Below are 14373 nucleotides of genomic sequence, written 5' to 3'. Positions count from 1 at the left end.
CCCTTTTCTTCCCCCCCCCCCCCCCCAAAAAAAAAAAGCTAATTTATAAAAATAATCTTAATTATTTCAAATTTGGTAATATTACCTCTTTACCCTTTATCAACCTTTCAAATTTATCGTTAAAATATAAATCTCCCGTAAAACATCGACATGAAAATAGCTTAGAACGACATTGTAGTGACTAATTCGCTTATTCAAATTAAGTTATTACTTCGACTTCCGTGCAACACTGTAACAATTTTCTACTTCAAGATTATACGCGAAACGTTTCTAAAAAGATAAAGGTAATTTGCAATTTTGGAAAGAGTAAGCGTTTTTTTCAAGCACGAAATTATTTATAATTTTCGAGAAAACGACGGAGAAGAATTAACAAAGTTGCTTATTTTTTACTCATTTAGAACTGAATTTGGTACTTACCAAAATATGTACTTAAAATAATATTACCAATAGTCGGTTTTTTTCTCATTTTGCGGGGGAATAATGTCGATTTTGGTAAGTGAATTTGTCGTGTTCGTATATTGAAGCATCAAATTTAAGTGTAAAGACAAGAGGTTGAAGGAAATGCTGAAATTGTTGCAACCGTTTGTTCTTTTTCGAATTTTGTGTATTTCATGTCTCATCCGTAGTAATTTAATTTAAGCTTGTTTAATCGTAGTTTATACGTATTCGGTGAAGATTAGTGGATATGTTTTGGGATTTGGTGCCTGATTACCCTTGCATGTCTTGTGACTCGAACACGCCATTGTTATTTAGTGTCACGAGTTTCTCTTGACATTTCTTTTTCTGGATTGAACGTTATCCCTTAAAATAATAGAATTCGTTTCAATATGCTTTATGCTTTTAATATATTTTGGAAAGTTGTTCGAGTAAGAATATTATTTTAAGTCATCAATTTTGTAATGTATATTTGTCGCAAGAGAAAAATACATCGGTTCGTTTATAATTAACCTTTAAAGTATTAAACTCTACCGGTGTATAATAGTAGAGCTGTGTTGAGTGGAAGGAATTTTTTTAACCAACCAAAAAGTTCGAGTTGGTTGGATTGATAACCCAACTCAACCTGAAATAGTGTAAGATCTCATATCGTTTGGGGAGAAGAACGAAACACCTTATATAAGCGTGTGAAAACCTTTCTCCACAAGATGTGTTCTAAAAACTTTGAGAGAAAGTTTGAAAGAAAAACTTCAAAGAGGACAATATCGGCTAGCGGTGGGCTAAACAATTACAAATTGTTTCCTATCCTATCCCTCTATTTTCGGGAGTAGATTTGGATTGAGTTGTTAAAATAAAGTTAATTTTTTAAAATATATATATATTTATCTACATGTTAAGATAAAAAATGTTAAAAGTTCACAAACAAATACAAATCAATTTAATCTGTAATGACCTAGACCCATTGCTAACACAAACAGATATTGTTATCTTTGGGCTTCTTTATTTTCGGGAGTAGATTTGAATTGAGTTGTTAAAATCAAGTTATTTTTTTTTATAAAAAATATATATATTTATCTACTATTTAATATAATGTTAAGATAAAAAATGTTAAAAGTTCACAAACAAACACAAATCAATTTATAATAATCTGTAATGACCTAGACCCACTGCTAACAAACAAATATTGTTCTCTTTGGGATTTCTTTTTCGAGCTTTCCCTCAAGGCTTTAAAACGCGTCTTCTCGTAGAAGGTTTTCACATCCTTGTAAAGGGTGTTCTGTTCTCCTTCCCAACCAATTTGGAACATCACATAATCATTTAAACAAACAAATTCTTTAATATAGTCACAAGTGAAAATTGTAACATTATAATAGAGTTAAATATTGACACTGAACTAAAAATAAATAAATACCGGCATTTCCTAGACAATTTGTTATTTAAAGTAAAAAAAAAATAAAAATAAAAATAAATATATATATATATATATATATATATATATAATCATCCATTTTAAAATTAAAAAACAATAATTAAACACTAAAAACTACTCTAAAAATATTTTATTATTAATAATATTATTTGTTAATTTTAGAATTATGCTTAGGTAGAGTAGTTTAGCTGTAGCTTTGATTCTAGCTTTATCAAAATAAATGCCTACCTGTCTTGAAAACGGTGCAACCCTTTAAAGATGAATCGCAGCCGTCCAAAATCACGAATCATATTAGAAGTCAATCTCAAGAACACGTGGACGGTGGTGGAATGAGTTCAGGTAAGGCGCGTGAAAGCATGTGGCGACCACCCAAAACCATGGGCCGGGTTAAACATTGAACCCGGTTTTGGGCATGGAAGGCAATTGAAACAATGCCATAACTCGCCCAACCTTTGCATAACAACGTATTGGTTGGTTCAATTTTGATGACATTGGAATGTATTTAATATATTTTAATCCAACAAATTTCAGAAAAGGAAGGAGTAGGAAGGGGAAAAGAAAAAAAAAAAAATAATAATTAGAACCGGTAAAAGTTAATAAAAATATGAATGTGAGTGAGTCTCACGTAATAATAAACGATTGAAGACATGATCATCAGCAATCTGCGAATGGTAAATTCACACCATATTTTAAAAACAATGAATTCAGTGTAATCACATGGAACCCATAATTTTAAATTTTTATCCGGTGAATAATTAGGATTTGACTCATTTAGTCAAGCCCTTGAGCGATCAGCCGAAAAGCCTATTTCGTTAAACCTTTAAAGGGCCAGTTATGAAACCTATTTAGCCAATCTCTCACGGAGTTGTCCTAGTTTGTTCGTTCACGCCCATAAGGTTGACTAAGGCTTTAACCAAATCCTCGGAAGTTAATCGGGAGACTCTTGAAGAACCTTAGAGCTAGACCAACCTTACAGATGAGAGAAAAAGTTAAGGGTTAGCTAGTAGTGAGCACATCCTTGACACTTCGTAAATGTTTATAATTTTAGAGTCTCATTAGCCCAACAAAATTTCTATAGAAGTTTGGAATACTCAAATATACTTTATGGAGTGTACGAGTATAAATTATGAATTATGACAGCATTCCAAGGTAAATAATTAATACTTACTTTCTACGGTCTAAGCTTTCTTATAAACTCGATTCTTAGTTTTAACTTGAGAGACACAAAATAAGTGACTTAATATCACACCTATGATCTTATAATCCAAATTTCAATATCAACAATTAACGTCATCTGTGAGGACGAGTCTTTGTCCTTTACCAAAGAACTGAACAACGTGAGCCACAACATCTAAGTGATTGAAGAGAATGAATCAGACAATGATTGAAATAGGAGATGGGTGTCCACTAGAGGACATGGTGTTTGGAATGTGGAGATCAATCAACAAGGGTGTAACGATCGTGTTTTCCTATTGAAATAGAGCCGCTATCATATGCATGGTGTGACCGTTTTCTGCAAAAACATTCATTTTAAACGGTTCATTATCGATACCATGGACTTACACATTAAAAATAAAATGCTTAAATCAATCCAAATATATATAAGAAACGAGAACATACAATATGTCCAAAAACTAATAAACAATATGAAATGTAACTATCCTAACACCAGTTCCATAGTCTTCACGGGTCGTCTCCATCAACCGTACATAGGTGTCTTGCCTTTACCTGAAATGTAAGAATAACATATGACTTGAGTATTTTAAGAAATACTCAATAAATGACTCAACTTTTGGGGTTGTGAAATGCAAACACACAACATGGTGGTACCTATCATTCAAAACATCATTTCATTCTCTTAAGTGACTTTTTCAGTTTGGGCTAAATTAGATGCATAGTACTTCTATACACATGACACACATGCGAACGTTGATCCACTAGGCGGGCTCACACACCCCTTGGGCCTGCTGGTCGGGCTAGTAATTGCTGACGGACTATTGCTAGGCATTCGAAGGGAATAAAGACCATTGTATCATCAAGGTGAACATGATGGTCATAATAAGTCTCATAGTGTATGCATTCATACTCACATAATGGAGAAGTATCGTAATGTACGTGAACACACAATTATGCATGAGGTCCCCTTACTTTCCATCATGGCATAATAAATGATGTTGGACAATCTCCATTCTTTCATAACATATTAAATTTGGTAATTATGCGTACATCATTCTTATACATCATTTCATACATAACATAGCTTCCAAGATATGACATACGAAGGTTATTCATCATAGATTTCCTTATTTCAAAACATATCATGGCATGTCATAGTATATCATAACATATCATAGCATATCATGACATGTCATAACATAACATGACATAGCTTATTGTTACATAACATGTCATTTCATTTATACCATAATATTATTTGGCATATCTTATAACCTAATATAATACAATATCACATATAAAAGCATATCACACATATGACACATGCAGGGGCCATTGGACATGTGTTATCATACATAAACAATTCTTCCAACCAATCTGACAGTTGAGCACTTACTTGGTTGGCCTAGGCTGAAGTTACTAATTATTTTTTGTACTAGCCTAAATATGTTTCTCGAGATCCAAATCAACTTCAGATCCATCTTCTTGATGATATCAATTAAAACAAAAAGATGGCAAATACCAGGCACCTTGTAGTCCAATTATTGAGGATAAAGAAATTGTGGACATATCTACTCTATCTCTCTTTTTTTATTTTTCCAAATTAAGTCGGTCGATGTTGAAAAATATTTAGTTGTTATTTTTATGTCTTAGTTCCTGAATATCAGATCACTTATATGATCTTATGCCAGATTCTTTGTTTTGGCCTAATATTATGCTTTTAATTAGAATTTTATTTTTGTCTTCTATTAAGTATTGTACTGGCTATAAATATAGTCATTTTTACGTTATAAAGTACTGATTTTTCTTCCTTCTGGAAACTTATCTTTATTAAATTTATCATTTGGTATCTGATTCTTTTAGCCGCACCTAAAGATGACTACCAATTTTGTTCAACCAGCAATACCAAAATGTGTTGGTCACTATGATCATTGGAGTATGTTAATGGAGAACTTCTTCGATCTAGAGAATATTGACAAGTAGTTGAGTCTGGGATTTGTTAAAATAAAACTCATAATTTGTGAAGTAATTTCACACGCTAATGATACAACGCTCTGATACCGCTTTGTGAAAATACTAGCGTATTTGTGAAGGAGATGTCGAGAGGAGAGACAAGGAGATAAAGAACATTGATTTTATCAAAAACCTTTTCTATTGCTCTTGTATTTCTTTGCTCTATTTTCTTGCTCTGACTTTATAGGAAAAAGATTAGGTATTTATACCTTTTCTAACACTAATAATAGGGTGAGAGAAACCTCATAAACCCTACCATCATCCCCTCAAAATGCGTGGCCTTTTCTTCCCTGCCTTTTCAAATTAACTTTTCTAACAAATTTATAAAGTTAACGTTAAGTTTATTTTAACTTCCCATAAACTTAAATGCTATATTCAATGATTTCACTTGGGTTGTTTTCATTTTCTCGAGCTCAGTCGTGGTTTCTTCAATTTCCTCTCCTTGTCCTCGAGCAACAAACTAAGCTTGTCCTTTTCTAACGAGACTTCATTTGGAGCTTCTCGAGAACAGCCCATTTGAGGCACCAACTCCTCATTTCTCTCGTTCTCAGTCACGCTCGACTCAGACGTCATAGCTTCTTTCAGTTAACTCAATTCCCTTCGCAAGCCCACAACGACATTTTCTACTTCCATTTTTGCCTCCTCCATTTTGGCTTTATCACTAGTGATTATCTCAATCGTGTGTCGTAAATTCACTGCCTCCTGTTGGATCCGATTCAGGTTCACGTCGAGTGAGTCTCTCTGTTGAGTTAATATCTCTATATTTTTCTCCTCCCACACTAACTCTTCCACTAGACCATCAATCTTCATTAACAAGTCATTCTCTTTCTCCACATCTTCAATTTTCTTCACGAGCTCAGAGATTACCTTTCTATTTTCTTCCTTCTCCTGTTTAAGATAGGAGGAGCTCTCTCTCATCTCAACCACTTCCTTCTCTAACCTTTCAATCAACATTTCTAACTCTTTCTTTTCTTCTTCTATTTTCTCTTCCATTCTCATTATCATCCTCTTTCTTCTTTCTTCATCAAATTCTCTTTCCCGCCATTGAAGTTGTCTCTCTTCGAACTCAAGCTCTCTGTTATCCTATTGTTCATCCTTCTTCGATTTTCTTGTCTTGATATTGTGATTTCGCCAAATCCGCTGCATATCACCTCATTTCCAATAGCTTCACTGCCTCATGACTACCGCCATCGTCTTTCGCATTGTTGTGTTCTTGTGTTTTCAGCTCTTCATTTTGGGCCATCAGGAGAATGCCTTCGTTTGTTGCGCCATCCAAAGCTAGGTTGATCATTTCTTCCACCTTTTTCTTGGCTCGACAATCTCTTGCAAAATGCCCCACTCTGCCACAGTTGTAACATTTGTCGGAGTTGCAGTCATTCGCATAGTGACCATACTTGTGACATTTATAGCACTGAATGTTGGAATAATATCCTTGACTGCGTTCTCTTCCACGCCAATTTGCTTGGCTAGACTATCTTTTCTCCTTATAATGTTTTTCATAACTGCTGCCTTAACCACCTCGACCATTTCTCCAACTTCCACGACCTCTACCTTGAATATTTTGAGAGTAGAGTATATTTTCATTTTTTTATTGATGCCTTGGTTTGAAGTGCTTGATCAAGTGTCTCCTCCTTCTTCTTCTTACGTTGCTCGTGTGCCTCGAGAGAACCGGTGAGCTCATCGATCGAGAACGTCGCTAGATTTTTTGACTCTTCTATCGCACATACAACATTCTCGAAGTTGTTGGTTAATGACCTCAAGATCTTCTCCACAACCTGCGTCTCGGGTAATATTTCTCCGGTTCGATTTAATTGATTTACGACGCTCTGTACGCGCGTAATGTAGTCAGATACATTTTTTTGATTCCTTCATCTTCATGCTCTCCAACTCTCCACGAAGAGTTTGGAGGCGCACTTTCTTGAATCGATCGGTTCCATTGAACATCTTCTCTAAAGTGTCCCACGCTTCTTTTGAAGTAATTGCTTATCTTTTGTCATAATGCTTATCTTACTGACACCTCTCGTCAGCTTGGGGACAAGTTCGAGTTGATGCTTCTGACTTCTCTTTTATCATATGGCACCACGTTCTGACTCTTGACTTGGTTAGTTGTTGAGTGAACTTGCCCCAACTTTAACTTGGCACTACTCTTGCCCAATTTACATACTTTCTGAGTGGCACATAACGGGACACCCCGCGGGGTGTAGTTCGCAAGCCAACCACGATATTACTCTTCGCAGCACCAACTACTATGGAAGCGGAGTCTAGATGGATACGAAAACTCATGCACACTATTTATGGGCTATCCCCCTTCAGACCTATTTCTATTGTTCGCCCATCTTGGACTCGGCCACTGAGACTTGCAATGTAGACATGACTATTTAGTGTTTGTTGTAGCTGTGGGTGAGGCTAACTCTCTCTGCAGACACTTACCAGACAACTATGGACTTTGAAGGGCACTCTTGCCCCATTCGTGGCCAACTTGGCCTCAATGTGTGTATCCTCTGAATCACACAAACGGGTGCACCTCTCGAGGTGGGGCTCGCAAACCTAGCCACGACTCCTTCGTCGCGACACTTCTTCTATTAAGCAGAGTCAAAACTTTTGACACAGTCTCTTAAGTTGTTGGCGCTACCTTTTGGCCAACTCCTTGTATTTTGCAACCTTCATGTGGCTATTGCTGCATTGACACTACTCTTGGTCTTCTCACAGCTTCACTTCTCTATGTCCCCTTCCAGCTTGATGCCCATTTCTCGAGCGAATACTGGTCTCGACAATTCTTGTAGAGTCATCCACCTTAAGCACAAGGTGATGGCTCAAGGAATATACGTGTGCTCACATGTTGGAGCACCTTTACGATGTGAGAGACCTATTGATTCGGGCTCTCCGCCACTCGAATTCGGCTACCTCTTTGCAGCAAGGTCGTCCTCCCATAAGGACTTGCATTGTACTAAACTTTGACACTTGGCCAACGCTTGTCTTTTTCTTAACTCTCGACTTCTCTGCTTGCAACCACTGACATTATTCCTCTTATGTGAATGGTTCTTTGGAAGGCACCGACATGGTGCACTTTCTGTTTCATCTGTCTTGTCCACTTCGGAACTACAAGTTCTTGTCAAATGAGCTTAGTTTTACTTGATAGGTAGATCTCCCTATGTTGAGGTGTCGACACACGACACTAATGAACTTCGGGTAGTCTTGGTTTCAATCCCCAACTGATTCTAATTCTGACCAACAATTGTCCTGCCCACTCTGGCACTCTTGACACACTTGCAAGGTCTTCAATCAAACTCTTGGGTTCACTTCTTTTGACTGTCTTGTCCAACTAGACGCACAAAGTGTGGCTCTGATACCAATTTTTTAAAATAAAACTCACTAATTTGTGAAGTAATCTCACACACACTAACGATAGAACGCTCCGATACCGCTTTGTGAAAATACTACTAGCATATTTGTGAAGGAGATGTTGAGAGAGGAGAGACAAGGAGACAAAGAACATTGATTTTATCAAAAACCTGCTCTGTATTTCTTTGCTCTCCATTTTTTGATCTGACTTCATACGAAAAAGATTAGGTATTTATACCTTTTCTAACAACTTTTCTTTCCATGTCTTTTTCAAATAACTTTCCTAACAAATTTACTTAAGTTAACATTAAATTTATTTTAACAAAACTAACCTTCAGCATTTTAAGTTTATTCCAATAGGATTTCTATAGCAGATTATGTTGATTACTCAAATGAACAGAGGAAAGGAACTCAAATGAACAGAGGAAAGGAGGTGACAGATCAGAAATGACTTAAGAGCTAAGAATTACCTTTTCCAAGCCATCGATCGCTCAATTATGGAGACTATTTTGGATAAATAAACTTCGAAAGGAATTTTGGATTCAATGAAGAAAAAATTCCAAATACAAGGGTGAAACGAGCACAACTACAGGCTCTGCGCAAGGACTTTAAGACCCTTCATATGAAGGAAGGTGAGAGGAAATTGGTTGTTGGAAGAAAAATGAGTAAGAAAAGAGAGAGAAAAAAACTGAAATTATGACTGCATTCAAAATCAGGCAGTTGAATTCTGAACAAATTTTCTATTTAAATATAAATTATCCTAAAAATGGCTGGTGGCCAACTAAATCTGTGACACTCCCTACAAAATTGCGGTCTAAAATTTTGGTGATCCATTCGACGTGTTTTGTCAAATGGTCAAACGAAGATATTCTGAAATCGTGTGAATAAGGAAAAACTGTAAAAACTCAGGTTTTATCTAACAATCTCCTCCTAAAACCTGTAGTATATCTACCTTATTATTTGAACTCCGATCTTTGAGCGTAGTTCTTCAAATTTCACCCTCGCCAAGGATTTGGTGAAAATGTCTCCAAGTTGTTCCTCTGTTCGGATGTAATCAATCTTGATGAGCCCTCGTTCTGCACATTCTCGAATGTAGTGGAATCTGATTTCTATGTGCTTGCTTCGTTCATGCAAAACTGGATTTTTGATCAGTGAGATCGTAGCTTTGTTGTCTACGTATAGCATTGGTGGATCACTTTCCCTTCCGATGAGTTCTTCCATTAGTCGCGCAAGAAACTACCTTCTGTTTTGTTGATTGCCAGCAGATTGCGCCGCCTGAGAGAAAGTAGATCATTCCGTTAGTGCTCTTACGATCATCAGCGTCACCGGCCATGTCACTATCACTGTAGCCGACCAGTTTGAGTTTCTCTTTTTCGCTCCCTGCGCAGTATCTTACACCCCAGCCTCTGGTTCCGGCTACATAGCGCAGGATGCGCTTGACAGCCACTAGATGCTCCTCTCTAGGTGCTTCCATAAACCGGCTCACATATCCAACAGAATAAGCAAGATCAGGACGAGAGTTTACCAGATAGCGCAGACTCCCGACAATGCTGCGGTAATTGGTGGAGTCGACTGTCGTCGTAGTGCCGGCCTTCCTTAGTTGGAGTCGGGCCTTCATTGGCGTTCTTGTAGGATTACTGTCCACAAGCCCAGTTGTGTCTAGCAGCTTCTTCGCGTATGCACTTTGGCAGATGGAGATGCCGGTAGAATTCTGTTGCACTTCGATGCAGAGATAGTAGCTGAGTGTCACGATCCTACCTTCTTGACCGTGTGGCGTCATGATCTATACACGATCACGACTAGCCTTAAGGGGAATTAAGCCCCATATGTATTTTTCGCCCCGTCTTTGTGGCTTCGTCGGACCTTAGGCGAGGTTTGTCTTCGCCAATACATCGCTTGTGCGGAATCCAAGCTTGTTCAACCACATACGTCGCATGTGCGTGTATGTTCAATCATCTGCGACACATCCGACTTGCCTCTACGCTAGACCAACTCATTCGGCTCGACCTTGCCTCTACTCGGGCCAAGGTCTCTCAATATAATGTCGCATCTCATCTTGTCATCTCGATCCCCATCGATAGGGTTCATATGTCTTGGCGCCATCCCGAGTCTCGGGATGTCGTCGACCATCATAACTCATTCGGTCATGCCATCGAGAATGGGCCCGCGTGTCGTTCATCTCATCGGGACTTCCCGAACATCCATCCATCTGGGTTCTATCGAGGCATAGGCCCTCCCGTGCCCATGCCGAGTCATTTACGGATACCGTCCCGGATAGCGGGTGTATGTAGCAACCTCCAACACGCGGGCTAGGGCGCAATACCGGCACACCCGTGCCGTCCGGTACTGTCCTTCAAAAACCCATTTCAAAGGAAGTCGCCCGAGACACTCGTCTCGACACGCTCGCCCACACTGTGACACACGTATGTGCCACATGGTAGTTCACTTAGACCACAGGGCCCAGGGGTGGTGGAGAGCTAACACCATGGTATCCCCTATAGTACATTTTGAGCCATTTTCATTCTACCAGGTGTAGACATGATTTTGGTGAGGTGTCATACGGTGTCGTGCATTGTCCGTCCAATGTCCGATTGACACCAAACTTGGCCAGCATTCATATTTCATATGGACGAACTTAACTCCCGAACCGCATGCCCAAATTCCTTCTGAAACCCCGAGTTTTGAGGTTAAGGCCTGGGGCCCTACCTGGCCCTCCAACAAGTCTATCTTGTCCTCCTCGATCGCATCATGGCATTCTTCTATGTTGGCCCGCATATGGCCGGATGGGGCATCTCTTGAGGGACACCCCTTTACTTGTCATGGCGTGAGGGTCACAACCTACTCTCTTCATACTATGGTTGTGACACTGAGCACGCCGAGATCGCTCATCTCGAAGTTTTTCGACATCTCCTTCTAGAACCTTCCAAGGACTTCCACGTCACCTCCGGTGATTATGAGGTCGTCGACGTACACTCCCACGATCAGTCGCTTCTTGCCATGGTCGTGCGTGTACATGCCATGCTCAGAAGCGCAACGTTTGAATTTCAGTGATAGTAAGGTACTGTCGAGCTTTGCGTTCCAGGCTCGTGGAGCTTGTCGAAGCTCGTAGAGTGCCTTGTGCAGGCGCAGTACTTTATTGGAGTTGTCGTTGTCCAGGAAGCCAGGTGGTTGTCGAACATAGACGATCTCCTTCAGCTCTCCGTTAAGGAAAGAAGACTTTACGTCCATATGGTGAACCTCCCAAGAGTAATGTGCCGCAATTTCCAGCAAGAAACGAACGGATTCTAACCTTTCCACTGGCACAAATACCTCTTCGAAGTCCACTCCTTGCTTCTGGACGTAGCCCTTTGCCACCAGACGGGCCTTGTGCTTCACAACTTCTCCTTTTTCGTTGCGCTTCAGTTTGAAGACCCATTTGAGCCCCTATGGCTTGGTGTCCCGGCAGCATATCCTCCAGACTCCACGTCTGGTTGCCGGGCTCCTCCTTCTAACGGCTTGGTGACGAGGGTACTTCACCGTAAATTGATTTGGATTATGGTCTGCCTCGATCACATCATTCCACTACCAGAAGGTGCTTTCGTCGAAGACGATGTCGCGAGACACGTGAGCTCGCCCTTGGTTGAATGTATTTACCGAAATAACTTAATCCTTTTTTGCTAAGACCCGCATAGAAATATGCTACTGATGTGAGTAAAGCTAAAGCAATAGTAGTATTTATATCATTTGTGGGTGCGGCTAACTCTCCGTGAGGTAACTGTATGATTTTCCAAGGTAAAAGAGCCCCTGACCAATTCGAAACAAAAATAAATAGAAACATAGTTCCAATAAAGGGAACCCACGGACCATATTCTTCGCCAGTAGGGCGCCCGTTAGATGCCGTTGTATGCCGATCTCGTCACAGTACTTACCGAAACTTGTCGAGGTGAATTCTCCGCCTCGGTCTGTGCGCAACACTCGCATCTTCTTCTCACATTCGGTCTTCGCTCGTGCTTTAATGCACAAAGTACCCTCCAAAAAGTGTTACCCTTTAGGGAAAAAACAGACATGCTTAACACTAATTACTACTTTACCGACAACAATAAATTTTACACATTCAACAACTACAACTATTAATTACTCCTTAACAATAAACACATTCAACAACTACAACTATTAATTACTCCTTAAAAGTTCCCTAAAGGTATATAATACACATATTCTGTACAAGTTAAAGTAGTACACACTATTTTTAACCTTGAGAGTACAAGTAACAACAAGTAAAAGTCAAAGTCAAAGTACAATATGTACCTGAAATCGTACCCTTTCTCTAGAGGGAGGTACTGTTTCGCGAGACAGGATCACACATGCTTTACACATCTTGTCTAATACCCAGTGTTCGATAAACCAACAACGAGGAAAAACAACAACAACAAAATAACACAATGCAAAATAAATGGATTTTAGCGTTTTTAAATTCTAAGCAAAAAAATTCTCAAGAGCTAATTGTATTTTTAAATCATTTTTATACTTCTTTAGAGGAAAAAAATAAATTGAAATTTTCGGGAGAAGACGTTAAGAGGAGCAAATCACAATTGTATAAACAGTTAGTATTGAATCTTATGGAAGAATATAAATCGAAGTTTCCTTTATCTGAAATTGAATTACGTCAGTTACAACAGAAAATAGAAGATGACAGTATGAAGTTCGACGAGAGTTCAATATATAATGCTGTTCCTAACTTTATTAAAATCTTAATACAGAAGGATAAATTGAGTGCAAAGGATTATATAATTGAGAAATTAGCTGATGATGATGACATAAAAATGCTTGAAGAGTTCGGTCAATATACTCTAGAGGCATTAATTATTCACGTTCTGGGAATTGTTTTCAACACATATGAAAGTATGGTTCGTGCAGCTTCTTTAATTAATCAACTTGACTCTTCTGTACGTACACATTCTAGGTTATTAAAATCCCACTCCTCTAAAAAGAGCATTTCTAATGTTCGTATGTCTGATAAAATGGAAAAGTCGGAGACTTTTTCCTTCGGTGTCTTCTTACTCGAGTTTATGGAGGAGCGGGGATTGGTCAGTTCTATTACAATGGAATCCTTTGGTAGTGGTGTTAAGAAAAAGTCGAAAGGTGGCTATTATTATGAAAGCAATCTATTCATTGTCTGTAATTTTGATGTTACTTTACTTCCGATCAAGCTCAACCTTCCTATGATATGCCAACTCTTGATTGGAAGAGTGCGTGTCCGCCGAATCAATCTCCAAGATATCTCTCTGATCTATCAGGGGGTTACCTAAGTGGACCGACTGGTGAGATTTATGATCGTTACCGCTTATTAAGTTCTGGTGACCTAAATCACTTTTATATATATATATAGGTTATTCCTCTTATTATAAGAATGATTACAAGTCTATGTGTAAAGTCATGATTGCGCTGCAGTGTCAGCCCTTTACAATCAACAGTGATTGGTTGAACCATTTAATGGAAAATGAAGACGATTTTGTTGACGATGGTCTTCTTATGCCACAATTTCTGGAAACGATGAATATCAGAGATGTTAGCCCCATTCTTAGGGATTTCCACATGAAGGATGAGGTGATATACAATGAATTTTCCTTTAACGATTTGTTACATACTGTGATTAAGACTATCCAGCGTTCTCGCTATGAACGATTAATTCTCAATCTCGCAAGAGCTTACGATGGCTATAAATTTTACCTACCCGCCTTTCTTGACTTCAGAGGTAGAATTTATCGCTGTGGTATTTTGCATTTCCACGAGTGTGATCTAGCACGAAGCCTGATTGTGTTTGCTGATCATAATCATTAGAAGGAGGAGATAAAGTGTAATTCTTATATAAGAGATGAAATTAGCTTATCAACATTCTTCCATTTTAAGTCTTTCAACTCAATGGTTGAAGCAGTGGATTTTATCAACAATTTTAATAACAAAGACAATAAAATTATATCTCAAAACATAACGTTGGC

This window comes from Cucurbita maxima, unplaced genomic scaffold (genome assembly GCF_002738345.1).
Source record: "Cucurbita maxima cultivar Rimu unplaced genomic scaffold, Cmax_1.0 Cma_Scf00011, whole genome shotgun sequence".
In the NCBI taxonomy this organism is placed as follows: Eukaryota; Viridiplantae; Streptophyta; class Magnoliopsida; order Cucurbitales; family Cucurbitaceae; genus Cucurbita; species Cucurbita maxima.
This window is presented reverse-complemented; position numbering follows the sequence as displayed.